The sequence below is a fragment of the Tachyglossus aculeatus genome (assembly GCF_015852505.1).
Source record: "Tachyglossus aculeatus isolate mTacAcu1 chromosome 12 unlocalized genomic scaffold, mTacAcu1.pri SUPER_6_unloc_4, whole genome shotgun sequence".
Taxonomy (NCBI): domain Eukaryota; kingdom Metazoa; phylum Chordata; class Mammalia; order Monotremata; family Tachyglossidae; genus Tachyglossus; species Tachyglossus aculeatus.
In genome coordinates, this window is record NW_024044831.1 from 480,875 (window position 1) to 499,793 (window position 18,919).

The 18,919-nt window shown below is 50.0% G+C and overlaps 1 non-coding gene across 1 annotated transcript; it reads left to right on the plus strand.

Annotated features, from left to right (window-relative positions):
- The first annotated feature begins 30 nt into the window (after positions 1–30).
- On the plus strand, positions 31–168 carry LOC119921733. Its single transcript, XR_005448587.1, has one exon. It is a non-coding gene; the product is annotated as a small nucleolar RNA SNORA7 (small nucleolar RNA).
- The last annotated feature ends 18,751 nt before the right edge of the window (positions 169–18,919 follow it).

Genomic DNA, 18,919 nt, shown 5'->3' on the forward strand with positions numbered 1-18,919 from the left:
ACCCTAGTTTGGGGGAGATGATAAGTATGGATCCTCTCAGGTTCATATCTGGAGAGTTTCCAGTACTCTACCAGTCTTGACTACTGGAGGGAGAGTCAAGCAGAGGCATACTCATTCCATTCCTAGCTTGGGCAGTAGATAGTGAGTGGAAGGGAATCTGCTACAAGTCAAAACTCACTTGGGCTGGGCAGCAGAAGCATGGGAGAGACTAGAGGGCAGAAACTCATTTAGTGTGTGGAAGGAGGCAATGGTAAACCACGTCCATATTCTTTACCAAGAAAACTTTATGGATATGCTACCAGAATGATTGCACATGGAAGTGGGGCCATCTGGGAGAGATGTATCTATGGCACATTCTATGGGTCAGACATGACTCGACAGCATAAGACAGACAGAGAATAAGTATGGAGAAAATACATCAGTGACTCAGAAAAACAGGCTAAAGTTCAATAGTATAACACTGGATGGAAAGAGGGAAAACTAACTGTCCAGTGGCCAATGGCCTTTATCGTGAAATACCCCAATGAGAGGAAGACTGAAGTGCATTTTCAGGAGTCTATTTAGCCACAGCAAGGGTTATGTTGACTCAAACGCTTTATGGGTGGCTGTTGAATGGAGCACCTATCTTCACTGTCAAAATCTTAGGAGCCTTCACTTCAAAACCAGGGGCTCGGAATTTATGTGAAGTAAGGTGAATTGGGGAAATGCATTAGTGCATTTTTGTCAGGGTATAGGCAGGGCCAAGAGGGTCCTAGGCTGCCACAGTGTGGATCTAAAACGTCGAATTCATCAACACCAACTGTCTGCTTGAACCCTTCCAGTCTGGCTTCCGTCCCCTATATTCCACGAAAACTGCCCTCTCAAAGGTAACCAATGACCTCCTGCTTGCCAAATGCAACAGCTCGTACTCTATCCTAATCCTCCTCGACCTCTCACCTGCCTTCGACACTGTGGACCACTCCCTTCTCCTCAACACGCTATCCAACCTTGGCTGCACAGACTCCATCCTCTCCTGGTTCTCCTCTTATGTCTCCGGTCGTTCATTCTCAGTCTCTTTTGCAGGCTCCTCCTCCCCCTCCCCTCCCCTTACTGTGGGGGGTTCCCCAAGGTTCAGTTCTTGCTCCCCTTCTGTTCTCGGTCTACACTCACTCCCTTGGTGACAATCGCTCCCACGGCTTCAACTATCATCTCTACGCTGATGATACCCAAATCTACATCTCTGCCCCTGTTTTCTCCCCCTCTCTCCAGGCTCGCATCTCCTCCTGCCTTCAGGACATCTCCATCTGGATGTCTGCCTGCCACCTAAAACTCAACATGTCCAAGACTGAACTCCTTGTCTTCCCTCCCAAACCCAGCCCTCTCCCTGTCTTCCCCATCACTGTGGACGGCACTACCATCCTTCCTGTCTCACAAGCCCGCAACCTTGGTGTCATCCTCGACTCTGCTCTCTCATTCACCCCTCACATCCAAACCAACACCAAAACCTGCCGGTCTCAGCTCCGCAACAATGCCAAGATCCGCCCGTTGCTACCCGCGGTTTCGGGGGCAACTCTCGGGTTCTTACCCTCTCCGGGTCTTCGGACGTCTCCAGACGCGGGCCGCGCGTTCACACCAGGAAGAGTCTGCCAGAGGTCCAAAGCTTGGTTGCCGTTTATTTGCTATCAGCGATTACATGGTTAAAAAAGAGAGAGAGAGCGAGAGAGAGAGAGAGAGAGAGGGAGGGAGAGAGAGCGCCCCCCCTTGTCTTGTTCGTCTCTTATACCCTTCGCTGCCCGGGGGCAGGGTTTTCTCGGGGAATGGCGTATCGAGGCTTTGCCATGTAGCACACACAGCCCTCCAGCCACTAGCCTAGCAACAGCTCTGTCCAGTCACGAAGCGTTTGCTCTGGCTCGTCCCCAGCCACCCGTTGCCAACCATAGCTGGCTGCGGATATGGCCTTGAGGTTACCTCCGAGCCTTGCAGGTGCAAGCTTGTTTTTCTTGCCCTGGTCTCTTTATCTCCTGTTGTTGAATCTGTTTGGCCTTGAGCCGTTGGGTACGGTTTGTGTGCACATACTGCCTGTCTCAGCGCCTTCCCCCGCTCCCTACGTGTCCCCCTCCCGTTATGGCGGGGACCGCTAAGGGCGTCCGCGCAATGGGAGCATCTCGACCTTAATCTCGCGGATCACCCGGGCAACAATGGAGCAAAAGAGACGAAGGAGGCACGGGAGGCACATGAGCAAAAGCAAACCCCCCCCAGTGGCGGCAAGGATCGAGACCAGCCAAGGGGCCAATCCCCCTGGTGTCACACGTTTGATCCAGTCCCAGAGTTCCTCCACCGCGTCCTCCCCGCGGTTGAGGTCGTCCCAAGCCTAGGGGAAGTGCAGCGACTGGGCGTTGAGCTCTCGATAAGGTGGCACAGCTCCTGTAACTCGCCGGTTACGTTGGCGGCCAGGAAGAGTCCCTCCAGGTGTTTCTTCACTCCGTCCCAGGAGGCAGGGAACGAAGAATTGGTGGCGTTGCAGCGGAGCGGAAGCACGCAGACATGCCGATACCGGTAGTCGCATTTCACCGCCTGCCGTAGGGACAGGAGGTGAACCTCGTCGCCGAGCGTCTCGATCACATGCTCAAGGCCGATCAGCTCTTGCTGCAGGTAAGCGTCCAGGTGACGCTGAACCCCCGACGCCAGTTGGGTGGAGTGCATGAAGGCCGAGAGCTGAGACGTGAGGAAACCAGTCCGATCGTACAGATTCTGGATCTGCCATTCCTGGAAGGCCGAAAACGCGAGGTTCGCGATACCCAGTATGGCCTCAAATAATTCCCTGCGGGTGCACAAGCCGTGCAAGCGGGTCGCCAGGGTGTGCCACCGATGATCGGAGGCCTGGGAAAACCAAGGGTCAGCGGACTTAACGGGTACAAGGGTGTAGCGGGGCCGCCGGACCAACCAAACAGCGTAATCTTCCGCACCCTCCGTGGTCATGGGTCGCGCCTGAGACATAAGGACGCATTGTGAGGAACCTGTGGTGGACAAGGAGAAGTTGCCATAAGCCTACCGGGAGGCGGTAAGGTTCCAGCTGGGGTCAGTACTCAGGCAGGCTATAAGTGCGTAAGGGGCAGGGATGCGGGCGTTCCCTTGAAAGGCATAATCATGGTCGGCACAATTGCCCTGCGAGTGCAGGGAAACGTTCAGACCCTCACGGAAAATAATACGATGCACCGAGAAAGGGTAGTCCTGGCACGTCGCCCCGTCAGGGCAGGCGCACGAGCGGACCCTGACGGTCGCGGTGGGAGAGCGTAGGGATGTAAAGGCTTTCCAGAGACCGGGGTGGCGCGTCCCCCACAGTAGCGCATAAAGCCCGGGCGCGGCCGCCTCCGTATGTGTGTGGTTCCTAATGTGGTTATCCCAGGTAAGTAGGAGGGTACCGTTTCCGTTATGGGGAATACAGCGGAATATGCCCGTGGAACAGTCAGTTAGAGGCGTCCAGACCCCACCCCGACCCTCGGCGCACATTCTCTCGGGACCGGGGAGAGAGCTCGCATTTCGGATATGGCCGAAGTACCCCCCGCTTCCCTCGCCAGAGGCTTTGCCGTTGGGGTTGCACTGAAGTGTGCCGTGGATCCCCAGCAGGGTAAGGTTTCGGTGTGTGGGGTGCCCCTGACCTTGGGGTATGTTGACTTCCAGTGTATAAGTGAAATTTAGCAACCGCAAGCAAGATTGGGTTACCTCGGGCTGGTTCGAGAAAGCCCCATTGCCGGTGTACCAGCATACGGGGGGACCAGTGCTGCACAAGATAGTGCCCCGAATACGGATCTCACGCTGGTCTGTTTCCGGTGGCTGACCCCGGTGCTGGCCCGTGAGCTTGGTCACGTTCCCTTGGAATGAGAGTTGGGGGGAGTCCTCCTTCCAGGAGACCATGCGTAACAAATGCACATTGGCGAGGAGGGCCCACCTCCAAACCCAGCTCTGCTCCTCAACATCCTTTAGGTGGCTATTTACCAGAGCAGTCCAGTTAATCCGTGTCCCGGCCTCCCTCCCCACTGCGCCCCCGGGGAGAAGAAAGGGAAGGGGAAGGAGGGGGAGGAGGAGGGGAATCAGGGCGCTGGGACTTCCCCTGCGGCTGGGCTTCGTCTTCCTCGACGAGGCGGAGGTGTCGCGAAGAGATCCAAACGGGGCTGTCACCTGTGGAGATACAAGCGTATCCTCGACCCCGAATTAGTACCGGATCAGGACCGCGCCAATCGCCCTCCACAGTATGCCACATCGCTCGCCCCGTAGTGCGTGCGTGCAGGTGGTGGCGCCGGGGTTTCATGGTCGTGGACGTGTGGCAGAGTTGCCGCATGGCGGGGGAGATTCCAGTCTCTCGATCGATGGATAGAAAGTTATGGGTGTACGTTGCCTTGTCTAGGGCGCACTGCGTGACCCGCTTCCCCACCCCCTGCTTTTGCAGGAGAGTTTTCAGCGTCCTGTTTGCCCTTTCCACTATACCTTGACCGTTGGGGTTGTAAGGTATCCCGGTAATATGGGAGATGCCAAAGGAGGAGAAAAAGAGGGACATGGCTTTGGAGACATGACAGGGGCCATTACCGGTCCTTATCTCCTGGGGTGTGCCTATAGAGGCGAAGCAATGGTACGAATGGTTTTGCACATGTTTTGCGGCCTCTCCGGCTTGGCGTGTCGCCAGCATGAATCCGGAGAAGGTGTCGATGGTCATATGAACCGTGGAGGTCCCCCAATGGGTGACGTCCATTTGCCACAGCTCGTTCGGCGTGAGCCCCCGGGGGTTCACTCCCGTCGACCCTGCCGGCCGTGGGGCAAATGGAAGGCACCGAGTACAGCGCCGGACAATAGACCGGGCTTCCTCTCTAGTGATCCCATACAGCCCGCGGAGCGAGGTAGCCGGGAGATGGAACTCCCTATGCGCCGCAGCTGCAGCATCCAGCCCCATTAGTGACGGCCCTGTGGGGTGTAGGCTGGCATCCACAGTGCGGTTGCCTTCAAAGATCGGCCCTTGTCCGTCCGTGTGGGAACGGACGTGCATAAGGTATACCCTACATTCCCTAGCCGCTACGGCAGCCTGAAGCCGAGAGATCATGTTCCCAATCTCCGAGTGACGGTCGAAAAGTATGGAGGTTTCGATTCGCCGGGCAAGATTAACGGCATACAGGCTACCCGAGATAATGTTGATCGCCTGGGGGTAGTTAGTCATTGCCCATATGATAGCGAAAAGTTCATTTCGCTGAGTCGAGCTGTATGGTGTGTCGAGCACCTACAAGGCACCGGTGGTCTGATTGAAAACTGCCGCCCGGTGTTCCTTGGTGGCGTCTGTAAAGACATTGTCTCCTCCGACCGGAGTATTGGAGATCACCCGAGGGGTCAGAATGTCCAATCCCTCGTATAAGTGGCGAAGAGTCAATGGGGAGCGTTCTGTAAATGTGGCCCGCTGTAGGAGCATGGCCCACAGGAAGCTGTCCCTGGCTATCGCCTCAAGGTCTCCCATGGCTATCCCGACATGAACTATAGGGTAAGTGGCTGAGAGCGCCACAACCCTATGTATGGCGTTCTGGCAAAAGCGACCGAGAAGCTCAGTCTCCTTTGGGAGAACACGGGAGGGGTTTCGAGGATAACACCATTCGAGAATCTCGGCCTCTTGGTGTATAGCCACGAAAAGGCTGCCCTCCCGAAATATCGTGACCTCCATGGGGAGGCGGGGTTCAGCTCGGCAAGTATGGCTACCCGCCAACCGCTGTGTGAATTCTCGGAGCGCGCTTTTCGCGGACTCCTTCCATTCGTGGCGCGATTTAAAATTGGGGTCTCCTTTTAGGAGATCGTACAGGGGTTGCATGAGGGCGGAGGGGATGGGCGTTCTCGTTCGCATCCATTGAATCTTCCCTACCAAACCCTGCATATCGTTTAACGTGACGTATTTTCGGGGGTCAATTTGGGGTGGTCTTTGAGTCACCCGAGTCTCGGTGACGTCAAACCCAAAGTACGTGTACGGGGCTGATTCTTGTACCTTCTCTGGTGCTACGAATAAACCCTGGTCTGCGAGGGCTGCCACCACTCGCCGGGTGAGTGTCTGTACCTGCCCTTGGTCTGGCATACCAAGAAGCATGTCGTCCATGTAATGGACGATCGTTGCCCCCGGGTATTCCTTGTGGAAAGGGGCGAGTATCTGCCCCACGAACCACTGGCATATGGTGGGACTACAAGACATGCCCTGTGGCAGCACCTTCCACTGGTACCGGAGTGCTGGCTCCGCGAAATTCGGGCTCGGGACAGTAAAAGCGAACTTCACCCTGTCGTCAGGGTGTAACGGGATGCTGTAAAAGCAGTCCTTAATGTCTATGACCCGGATCTGGTGAGTTTTTGGAATCATGTTAGGGGAGGGCAATCCGGGTTGTAGGGGTCCCATTGGTACAATGAGCGCATTGATTTTTCTTAAATCCATGAGGAAGCGCCACTTCCCCGCGGCTTTCTTTTTTATAACGAATACGGGGGCATTCCAGGGACTGAACGATTCCTCTAGGTGCCCCTGTGCAAACTGGTGCGCAACTAGTTCCCGCAGCGCCTGCAGCTTGTCCTTGGTCAGAGGCCACTGATCCACCCATACCGGTGTGTGTGGAAGCCATACCAGTGGGGGTGTCGACAAGCTCCGGAACCCAGTGGCCCCACCTAAAAAGGATCCGCTTCATCTATAAGGTGGGCTCCCAACCCCTGCAGCACATCTCTCCCCCACAGATTCATACGGAGCCCTTGAACGCACAGTGGGACGAACGCACCTTGCCTTCCCCGGCGTGACCAAATCAACGAACGGCCCCCCTCTCTTGCGGCTTGCAGTCCTCCCACGCCTTGCACCCCCATCGAGTGGTTTGCTAGTGGCCACTCTGCTGCCCGGCAGCAATCCTGAATAACGGAGCGGTCGGCCCCGGTGTCCAGGAGCCCGTTAAGGGGCTTTCCCTCAACTAAGAGGGTCCGCCAGGGTTTATCAAGGGTTATTTCTTGTATTATTCCAATGGCTGGGGGCGGGGGATCAAGGGGCGGGGGGTCAAGAGGCGTAGCGCGAGCAATGACCGTTCCCGATCCCAGGTATATACCGTACGGATGATGATTGGTGAGGGGGATCTTCCCGGGCCCTTCCCCCTGTTCGCACGAATGAACGACCCCCGCCGCTCTTGTCTGAAGCCCCACCACTAGGGCCCTCCAGGGGAGGGGCTGTACTGGGACGTTTACAGTGTCCCCGGGTCGGATTTCCACTGGGGCCAGGCATCGGACTTCAGTCCAAGTGGCTCCCGCGACCGAAGCCTCTGGTACTCCTCTATGAGAGAACCCCTTTTCGGGCTCTCTCCCGCGGCTGACACGGGGAACGCGTGATTCGGGGCCCGCGCGGGGCCCCTCCACCCGTTTCCCGACGCCGTTCGGGGTCTCTGCCTCGAGCGGCATTGTTTCTCATAATGCCCGTGCTTCCCGCATTCAAAGCAGGTCACACCCTTTCTCGGCTGTGCTGGGCGGCCGCTGTTGTCCTGAGCTCGGCGTTGAGCCATCAGCTGTCCCATCCGCCCGCACCGAAAGCACTGTCGCCCCTTTTCCCCGACTCCCGATAATCCTTTCACTCTTGCCCCCGCAAGCATCTGTGCCTTGTACTCTTCTCCTCCAACCCCTTCGCATCGTTGCAGGATGTCCCCCAATGTGGCCTCTCTGGGCAGCCCTGCCAATGCTTTCCTGCAGGCACTATTCGAGTTCTCTCGGATCATCTGCTTCAGTACAATTTCGGCGCCGTCCCGGTCCCCTATAAAACGGGTGACCGCGGACTGCATGCATGAAACGAAATCTTGAATCGCCTCGTCTGGGTGCTGTCTGATCTGCGTTAAGGGGGAGCGACGGTCCCCTTTCTCGGGAACCTTTTGCCAGGCAGTTAGGGCAACCCTGGCAATCACTATATATGTCTCGGGATCGTAGCTGACCTGCGTCTCAGCAGTCTCGAATTGTCCCGTCCCTGTCATAGCTGCAAAAGCCTCGGTGGGGTTCGGGAAACCCCGTCTGCATATTATTTCTTTCGCAGCGGTGGTAAACTCAGATATCCATATAAGGCTATGCCCGGGATCCAAACACCCGCGGGCAAGGGATTTCCAATCATTCGGGATCAAAACGCTTTCCAGGGACATATTGTCCAGGAGCTGGCTCACATAAGGGGAGCTGGGACCGTAGGCGGCACACGCCGCCTTCAACTCTTTGAGTTTCACCCAAGGTATCGGGGCGAAACCTCGTTCCCCGTCTGGTCTTTCTATTACGGGGAATACCTCCCATCCCGCGATGTCCTCTCCCCTCGCCGCCGCCTCTTCCAGAGCCAGCTGTAGGGCTGAAACCGCTCTTATCCCCTCCCCGCTTTTAACGATCGATTTCTTGCTTCCCACACCCATCTGCCTGAACTGTTCCCGCGTATCCCCTATCTCACTCTCAACCCTCGCCTGTGTAGCCTGACCTCCTCTTTCCCGCTCGGCGTTGGGCGTTTCAATCTGGGTGTAAGGTCCGAGATCAGGGTAGAGGCGGTGGTAACTCGGGGCCCGTGGGGGCGGGGGGGGTGTCTCTGCCTCGGCCTGACCAGTCTCCTCGGGTTTTCGGCTGTTCTCCCCTTCCTGCCCCGCTTCCTCCTTGTCAGTCTGGCAGGTCACGTCAAACTTACGAACGAGTCTCTCTGGCCCTTGAAAGGCTGCACGGAGGATATCGTGTATAAGAAAGTCCACGTCCTTCAGCTCCCCCGGGTGGGAGTCTTCATAGGCCGTTATCTGTTCCCCAATAACGTCCCACTGCTCCTCCGTGATCCCGGAATCAAATATCCACGGGGAGGTCATAGTTACCTTCTCTATAAATTCCCTTATTGTTTTCAGCTCAATCTTTACCCCTTTACTTCTAAATATCTTGTAACAGTGCCGGGTATACAATTCCTTATCTTCTGGCTTATGTATGGGCAGCGATCGTACCATCCCCATCTTCCCGCCTGACCTTTAGCTACCTGGCCTACGGGGCACTCTCCCTGGTCTTCCCCTATGAGGTACCCGAACCCCACGTTGAGCGCCAGTCGTTGCTTCCCGCGGTTTCGGGGGCAACTCTCGGGTTCTTACCCTCTCCGGGTCTTCGGACGTCTCCGGACGCGGGCCGCGCGTTCAAACCAGGAAGAGTCAGCCAGAGGTCCAAAGCTTGGTTGCCGTTTATTTGCTATCAGCGATTACATGGTTAAAAAAGAGAGAGAGAGTGAGAGAGAGAGAGAGAGGGAGGGAGAGAGAGCGCCCCCCCTTGTCTTGTTCGTCTCTTATACCCTTCGCTGCCCGGGGGCAGGGTTTTCTCGGGGAATGGCGTATCGAGGCTTTGCCATGTAGCACACACCGCCCTCCAGCCACTAGCCTAGCAACAGCTCTGTCCAGTCACGAAGCGTTTGCTCTGGCTCGCCCCCAGCCACCCGTTGCCAGCCATCGCTGGCTGCGGATATGGCCTTGAGGTTGTCTCCGAACCTTGCAGGTGCAAGCTTGTTTTTCTTGCCCTAGTCCCTTTACCTCCTGTTGTTGAATCTGTTTGGCCTTGAGCCGTTGGGTACGGTTTGTGTGCACATACTGCCTGTCTCAGCGACTTCCCCCGCTCCCTACGTCCGCCCTTTCCTCTCCATCCAAACCGCTACCCTGCTCGTTCAAGCTCTCATCCTATCCCGTCTGGACTACTGCATCTGCCTTCTCTCTGATCTCCCATCCTTGTGTCTCTCCCCACTTCAATCCATACTTCATGCTGCTGCCAGGATTGTCTTTGTCCAGAAACGCTCTGGGCATGTTACTCCCCTCCTCAAAAATCTCCAGTGGCTACCAATCAATCTGTGCATTAGGCAGAAACTCCTCACCCTCGGCTTCAAGGCTCTCCATCACCTCGCCCCCTCCTACCTCACCTCCCTTCTCTCCTTCTACAGACCAGCCCGCACCCTCCGCTCCTCTGCTGCTAATCTCCTCACCGTCCCTCGTTCTCGCCTGTCCCACCATCGACCTCCGGCCCACGTCATCTCCCGGGCCTGGAATGCCCTCCCTCTGCCCATCCACCAAGCTAGCTCTCTTCCTCCCTTCAAGGCTCTACTGAGAGCTCACCTCCTCCAGGAGGCCTTCCCAGACTGAGCCCCTTCCTTCCTCTCCCCTTCGTCCCCCTCTCTATTCCTCCGTCTTACCTCCTTCCCTTCCCCACAGCACCTGTATATATGTATGTATGTTTGTACATATTTATTGCTCTATTTATTTATTTATTTTACTTGTACATGTCTATTCTATTTATTTTATTTTGTTAATATGTTTGGTTTTGTTCTCTGTCTCCCCCTTCTAGACTGTGAGCCCACTGTTGGATAGGAACTGTCTCAATATGTTGCCAACCTGTACTTCCCAAGCGCTTAGTACAGTGCTCTACACACAGTAAGCGCTCAATAAATGCTATTGATGATGATGATTGATTGATTGATTGATCGTTCTCCCTCCCCACCCCATCAGTCAGTCATTCAGTTATTCACATTTATTGAGCACTTGCTATGTGCAGAGCACTGTACTAAGGACTTCAGAGTGTACAATATAATACGCACATTCCCTGCCCACAGCAAACGTACCGTCTAGAAGGGGAGACAGACATTAATATGAATAAATGTATTACAGATATGTACATAAGTGCTATGGGGCTGGTAGGAGGGAATGAATAAAGATAGAAGTCAGGGTGATTCAGAAGGGAGTCGAAGAAAAGGAAAAGAGGGTTTAGTTAGGGAAGAGATGTACCTTCAATAAGGCTTTGAAATTGGGGAGAGTAACTGTCTATCAGATAACAGGAGGGAGGATTTTCCGGGCCAGAGGCGGAATGTGGGAGTGAGGTAGATGAGATCGAGGTACAGTGAATAGGTTAGTATTAGAGGACTGAAGTGTAGCTGGGGGACCTCCACCACTGCTACCACCACCTCCGGTGGTGGTGGGGATAGGGGAAGGAACAGGAGGAGGAAAGTGCTTAATTTTCTCAGAGGCAAATGCCACAGTGAATGGAAAATTGGAGGCTTTTGATTCAGAATTAAACACTCATAAAGTCCATGTATAGCATCAGCGTGATGATACAACATATACAGCATGCTACAGCATATTGTAATGAGTAGGGAATTCAAAATAAAATACTCAACCAATCAATCAATCATATTTATTGAACATTTACTGTGTGCAGAGCACTGTACTAAGGGCTTAGGGGAGTACAATAAAACAGGGTTGGTATTCTCATTTCCTGTCCACAATGACCTCACAGTCTAAAACGATGAAATAAAATAAAACTAAAACACAAGAGTCCATTGCACCCAACACTTGAGGCAGCCTCAACTTTCAATGGGAAAGATATGTTTAGGTATATTAAAGTGTAATAGAGAAGCAGGGTGGCTTAGTGGCAAGACACGGGGTTGGGAGTGAGAGGTTGTGGGTTCTAATCTCAGCTGTGGCACTTGTCTGCTGTGTGATCTTGGGCAAGTCACTTAACTTCTCTGTGTGTCAGTTACCTCACATGTAAAATGGGGTTAAGACTGTGAGCCCCACGTGGGACAACCTGATTACCTTGTATCTACCCCAGGGCTTAGAACAGGGCTTGGCATGTAGTAAGCACTTAACAAATACCATCATCATTATTATTATTAATACAGAACCCTGAAATTGTTTGGAAAGTTCTTTTTAGCGGTTCATTCAAATAAAATTCACTCTTTAGTTCTGCAGTTGAAAGATCCATCTCTAAGTCCTAAAGACTTGACCTCTTCTGAGTTTCCCTATCTCTCCTAACTCATGATTTCAGTGAGTGTTTGATGGATTAAAGAGAGGAGGAGTTGGGATTGGGGGTAATCTTTCATTAACATTGCTTGAAAGGTTAGTGAGGGGCTGGGTAGGGGGCCAGAGGTAAAAACACCTTATCTTCTGAGGGAAGGAAGAGGAGGACAAAACAAATTTGTGTGACTTACAAATCAAAAAGAGAATTTTTCTCCATGTGCCAGTCGTATTTAGAACGTGGACTCCACAACATTCATTTGAAAAGTAGTCATTCCTTTTGACATGTGCTTAGCTCTCTCTAAAATTACCTACTGAGTATCGACTTAAATGTCCATCGTGGTACTTGAAGCTTGTGGCTATACTCAGGAAATATGAAATTCAGTTGTTTGAACAGAGTGAAAATGAAAATAAACTTGTGTGAATAATTACATCAAAACCAAATAGATAATCCCTTAGGTTAATGAAAGAGGGGCTCCTGAACCTGTATACTGTCACTGCTGGTTTTTCTTGCCACGTTAAAATTATTCAGTGCTCATTCAGCTCACCTAAAACTGATAACTAGGACCTGAATTAATATGTCACTCTGTATCTTTCCATTTGACCCAAGTATAAATTCTCCTATGCATAGAATTTAGTGATATTATCTAATTAAGTTGTTATCCCCAATGATGGAAGAATTGTCTGATAATACCTTGTATTTTTATATAGCATTTTTTCCCAAGGTATTTTCACATTACTTTTGTTCCTAACCATTTCAATGAGGTGGAGTCTGATACTATTATTCCCATTTTACAATATCAGGAAACCAAGGCATAGAGAGACTTGCCCAAGGTCACTCAGCAGGTCAGAAACAGAGCTGGGTCCAGAGGCTTGTTCTTCATATTTCTGAATCTTAGCTTTTTCTGCTGCACCACACTGCCTTACCTTTGAAAGTAATAATAATAATGATGGCATTTGTTAAGCGCTTAAAATGTACAAAGCACTGTTCTAAGGGCTGTGGGGGGATGTAAGGTGATCAGTTTGTCCCACGTGGGGGTAACAGTCTTAATCCCCATTTTACAGATGAGGTAACTGAGGCTCAGAGAAGTTAAGTGACTTGCCCAAGGTCATACAACAGAGATGTGGTGGAGCCGGGATTCGAACCCATGACCTCTGACACCAAAGCCCATGCTCTTTCCACTGAGCCACGCTGCTTCTCAAACTGGAGTAATGAGAATCCTTCCAGGGACCCTTTCTTTTTTTTGCTGCTTCTGGCTCATATTTGATTAGAAAAGCCCTTTATTTTAATCTAGGAAGAAAAATAAACTGACTATTCAGTAAAACTGAATATGAAACGGCACTTTCATAACTCTTTTCAAAAGTCAGGGAATGACAACCAAGAAATTATTTTGTTTGGTGCAATGCATTAGGGGAATCGGGGATCTACTGCCATTAGCAAGAAGAATAAAAGAAAGTAAACTGAAGGTAGGTAGATAGATGGACAGATCCTATCCAAAGTCAAATTCAAAAACTCTTGTTTCAGGTAAGGATGAATCAGACATGACTAATGCACTTGGCAAGTAATAAATAGTCAAAATGACCTAAGTGACTTTCCCCATCCATCCCAGAAGCACAAAACATTGTTCTGTAATGATTAAAACTCTGCTTGGGGCATGGAATGAGATTGGAGAGGGAGGAACAGAAAGCCCTGGAAACAGAGGAATTCTATCTTGGGGGTGCATGAACTACAACTATAAAGCAATGATTGGAATCTTTTTAAAAATGACTTTGGCCTTTATGACTTTTCCAGTCACTGTTTTTCAACTAGGAAAGAAACTTAACATTTAGAAGCAGAGTTCCTTTTCATTCATTCATTCAATTGTATAAATTGAGCGCTTACTGTGTGCAGAGCACTGTATTAAGCACTTGGGAAATATAAGTCGACAACATATAGAGACGGTCCCAACTCAACAACGGGCTCACAATCTAGAAGGCGGAGACAGACAACAAAACAAAACAGGTAGACAGGTGTCAAAATCAACCTAACAAAGAAATTATAGCTATATGCACATCATTAACAAAATAAATAGAATAATAAATATGTACAAATAAAATGAATAGAGTAATAAATCTGTACAAATATAAAGAAGTGCTTTGAGGAGGGAAAAAAGTAGGGCGGGGCAATGGGGAAGAGGAGAGGAAAAAGAGGGCTCAGTCTTGGAAGGCCTTCTGTAGGAGGTGAAATCTCAGTAAGGCTTTGAAAGGAGGAAGAGAGCTAGTTTGGTGGATGTGTGAAGGGAGGGCATTCCAGGCCAGGGAAGGACGTGGGCCAGGCCTCGACGGTGGGACAGGCGAGAACGAGGCACAGTGAGGAGGTTAGTGGCAGAGGAGTGGAGGATGCAGGCTGGGCTGTAGAAGGAGAGAAGGGAGGTGATTTAGGAGGGGGCGTGGTGATGAAGAGCCTTGAAGCTAAGAGTGAGGAGTTTTTGCTTGATTCGTAGGTTGACAGGCAACCTCTGGAGATTTTTGAGGAGGGGAGTGATATGCCCAGAGCGTTTCTGTACAAAGATAATCGGGGCATCAGAGTGAAGTATAGACTGAAGTTAGGAGGGACAGGAGGGTGGGAGATAATAGAGGAGGCTGAGGCAGTAATCCAGTCTGGATAGGATGAGAGATTGACTCAGAAAGGAAGCAGTTTGGATGGAGAGGAAAGGGTGGATATTGGCAATGCTGTGGAGATGAGACTTGCAGGTTTTGGTGACAGATTGGATGTGTGGGGTGAATGAAAGAGTGGAGTCGAGGATGACACCAAGGTTGTGGGCTTGTGAGATGGGAAGGATGGAAGTACCATCTACAGTGACGGGAAAGTCAGGGAGAGGATGGGGTTTGGGAGGGAAGAAAAGGAGTTCAGTCTTGTACCTACTGAGTTTTGGATGGCAGGCAGACAACCAGATGGAGACGTCCTGAAGGCAGAAGGAGATATGAGCCTGGAGGGAGGGAGGGAGAGCAGGGGCAGAGATGTAGATTTGGGTGTCATCAGCAGAGAGATGATAGCTGAAGCCGGGGGAACGAATGAGTTCCCCAAGGGAGAGAGAACAGAAGGGAACCAAGAAATGACCCTTGAGGAACCCCTACAGTAAGGAGATGGCAGGGGGAGAAGGAGCCTGCAAAGGAGACTGAGAATGAATGGTCACAGAGATAAGAGGAGAACTAGGAGAGGATGGAGTCTGTGAAGCCAAGGTTGTATAGCGTGGTCAGGAGAAGGGGGTGATCCACAGTGTTGAAGGCAGCTGAGAGGTCGAGAAGGATTAAGATGGAGTAGGAGCCATTGGATCTGGCAAGAAGGTGGTCACTGGTGACCTTTGAGAGGGCTGCTTTGATGGAGTGTAGGGGACAGAAGCCAGATTGGAGGGGGCCAAGGAGGGAGTTGGCATTGAGGAGTTCGTGGCAGGAGTGTAGACGACTCATTCTAGGAGTTTGGAGAGGAAGGGTAGGAAGTAGATGTGGCGATAACTAGAAGGGGAGGTGGGGTAAAGAGAGAGATTTTTTAGGATGGGGAAATGTGGATATGTTTCAAGGCAGAGGGGAAGGAACAAGTGGAGAGTGAGCGGTTGAAGATGGAATTTAAGGAGGGGAGGAGGGGAGGAGGGAAGGGGCTAGAGTTTCCTTTAGATGAGGGGGAATGGGGTCTAAAGCCCAGGTGAATAGAGTAGTACTTGAAAGGAGGGAGGAGATCTCATCTGAAGATACTACTGTGAAGGATGGGAGAGAAGCGGAGAGCATTGAAAGTCGAGGGGGTTGGACAAGGGGAAGGGGTGACTTTGGGAGTTCAGACCTGATGGAGTTAGTTTTACTAATGAAGTAGGAAGTCAGATCATTGGGAGTGAGGGGTGGAGGAGGGGGAGGAATGGGGGCCTCAGAAGGGAGTTGAATCTTCTGACGGGGATGATTGGCCTGGGTGTCAATAAGGGACGAAAAATAGTTTTGCCTGGCAGCAGAAAGGGCAGCGTTAACTCAGGAAAGAATAAAATTAATGTGAACAAGTGTGGCCTGATGTTTAGAGTTTCTCCAGTAGCGTTCAGCCTCTCGAGCATAAGAGCAAAGGAGGCAGATAGTGGCAGTGATCCAAGGCTGTAGGTTACTGGTGAAAGAGCAGCGAAGGAAAAGGGGAGTGAGCGAGTTGAATTGAGTAGAGATGGTGGAGTTGAGAGCAGTAATCATGTGGTCAGGAGTGGATAGAGAGGATAGGGATGCGAGGTGGGGTGTGATGCGTTGAGAAAGATGGATGGGCTTGAGAGAGCAGAGGTCTCTGTGGAGTAGTAATATAGATTTACGGCGGGGAGGAGTGTGAGTGGGGAGGCAGGTGAGAAAGTGGAATTTCAGAGTTGGTGAGTGTGGAGATTGTGCAGCGGTAGGGGATGATGAGGTCGAGGTTGTGGCCAAGTTGGTGAGTGGGAGAGGTGGGGTGGCAGCATCAAGGAGAGATAGAAGGCGGGCAACAGAGGAGTCACCAGGGACATCCATGTGGATTTTGAAGTCTCCGAGGATCGGAGTGGGCATGGAAAAGGAGAGAAGGAAGGTGAGAAAAGGGAAAAAGTTTGCCTTGGATGGTCATGGTATCAACATTACAGTTGAAGCATAGTTTAATGCAGTCACAGTTGTGAAGTCCTGATCTCTGCAACAGCTAAATCACAGCTTTTCTTCTGGATTAAAAATTGTAATTATATAAAAAAGATATGCAGAAATCAAATAAACCAGTTAAGTCTAGAAGTTTGGATTTGTGGGCGGGGGGGGGGGCGGTGCAGGGGGTTGTGAAGTACAGAGTGTCCTTCAGTGGGAAACTTTCCAAAGAGAACTTTCCAGGAAGCTATTTGGATCCCCTGATTGACTCTGCTTCTGGTAAGTCTCATATTCGAAAGACATGAAATTGATGTAAACAGAAATGAATTAATTTTGAAAATAAAAGGGAATTTAGGGTTTAAAATGATATATCCCCTTAGCGTACCTAGATATTATTGAGTTTGTCTAAACATGATATGATTTCCCATTCCTGAGGCATGGGAGGGAATTTTAAAAATTCAGTGCCCCAATACTAATCAGATATCTCACCAGAACAATGGTTCTTTAGTCCAACTTTTTCTTTATGCACCAGAATCCTCAATGACTTTCATGTCCAATATCAATACCAAAACCGCTTTCTTTATTCCTCCTTCATCAGATTTCAGAAGTTGAGGAAAATGACCGAAGGGAATGGCCCATTAGAGACTCACTTCATCCTCTCAGGACTGACAGATTCTCTAGTTCTGCAGCTGATTCACTTTAGTGTATTTTTCTTTACGTTTAGCATCTCCCTGGTGGGAAACCTGGGAATGATCGTGCTCATCAGGCTACACTACCGACTTCACACCGCCATGCATTTCTTCCTCAGCAACCTGTCTTTCATCGACCTGAGTTATTCTTCAGTCATCTTGCCCTCAATGATGATGAATTTATTAACAGCCTAGAAGACCATCCCTTTCTTCAGATGCTTTGCCTATATGTACGTTTTCATTACTTTATCTGGTACTGAATGCTTTCTGTTACCTGCAATGGCCTTTGACCATTATGTAGCCGTCTGTAGCCCACTGTTCTACATGGTTGTGGTATCATTGAGAGTTTCGCCTGGCTCCTGGCTGGGACATATTGAGTGTCCACCATCAACTCTCTGGTCATTATAGTTTTTATATCTGGATTACCGTTCGACAAGTCTAATCTCACCCATTATCTCTTCTGTGATACTTCTCCTATCTTATCTCTGTCCTGCAAGAACACACTTGAGACAGAAATTTTCATATATGAAAACAAGCATGGCTCAGTGGAAAATGCACGGGCTTTGGAGTCAGAGGTGATGGGTTCAAATCCCGGCTCCACCAATTGTCAGCTATGTGACTTTGGACAAGTCACTCACTTCTCTGGGCCTCAGTTACCTCATCTGTAAAATGGGGATTAAGACTGTGAGCTACCCCGTGGGACAACCTGATCACCTTGTAACATCCTCAGCGCTTAGAACAGCGCTTTATATATAGTAAGCGCTTAATAAATGTCATTATTATAATAATTATTATTATTTCTAATAATAATTTTTGTCTCCCTTGTCACCATCGTCTGTGCCATCTTCAAGATATATTTGAAAGAGGGTAGGAAAAAAGCTTTCTCCACTTGCGGTTCCCATTTGATGAGGGTTATCTTATTTTATGGGACAATGATCCCTAATTATTTAAAGCCAAGGAAATCCTACTCTTTACTTAGGGACCAAGTGGCCTCTGTGTTCTATACTGTTGTGGTCCCCATGTTGAAATCCCTTATCTACAGTTTGAGAAACAAAGTGAAAAATGCCTTCAGACAAGTGATATATAGGAAAACGTTCAACACAAAAGGTAATACTCACACCAGCATTAAGAAAATGCTAGAGATGCCAATCAAACTATTCACTGTGAGCTGTCAGCAAGCTCTTTTTCTCTATTTATTCTAGATTTTTTTTATGTATAACTTTTTCATGGTTGTTTAGGATTCCCTATCCTTTTACCAGTGTGACGTTCTGTTTCTTGCCTATGTTCATTCCTTTAATTTGATAGCTAGAAATCTGAAAAACCTGAAATTCGATCTTTAATCAATCATGTGACCTCTTAAGATGGACACCATATTGTTCTATGCAATGGGTATGTTAAAAGGAAGATGTAAAATATGGTCTGCACTTTCAGGTAACAAAAAGTTTTCACTTTTTCTTAATAACAACTACATTTCACACCTCAATCCAGAGACCAGTCCAACAGGTAAAGTCATAGGGATCTGGAAGGGTTCTATGTCTCCTTTATCTATTAGGATTTTGGGAAACATAGCTTAATTCCTGGAAGAAGTGACAGCTCTCAACTTCTTCAGTGGACTAAATTCCAGGTGGCATCCTTGTAGGCAAGGATCACACCTAACTCTACTGAATTGTATATTGCCAAGTATTTAATATCGTGCTCTGCACACAGTAATCAGCCAATAAAAACACTGATGGATTGATATTAAAGTGATTCATGGGTTAAGAATACGAATTGTGTTTTAAAATGCTAAATCATGGGTTTAATATTCTGAGGAATCAATCAATGGCATTTATACAGCACTTACTATGTGCAGAA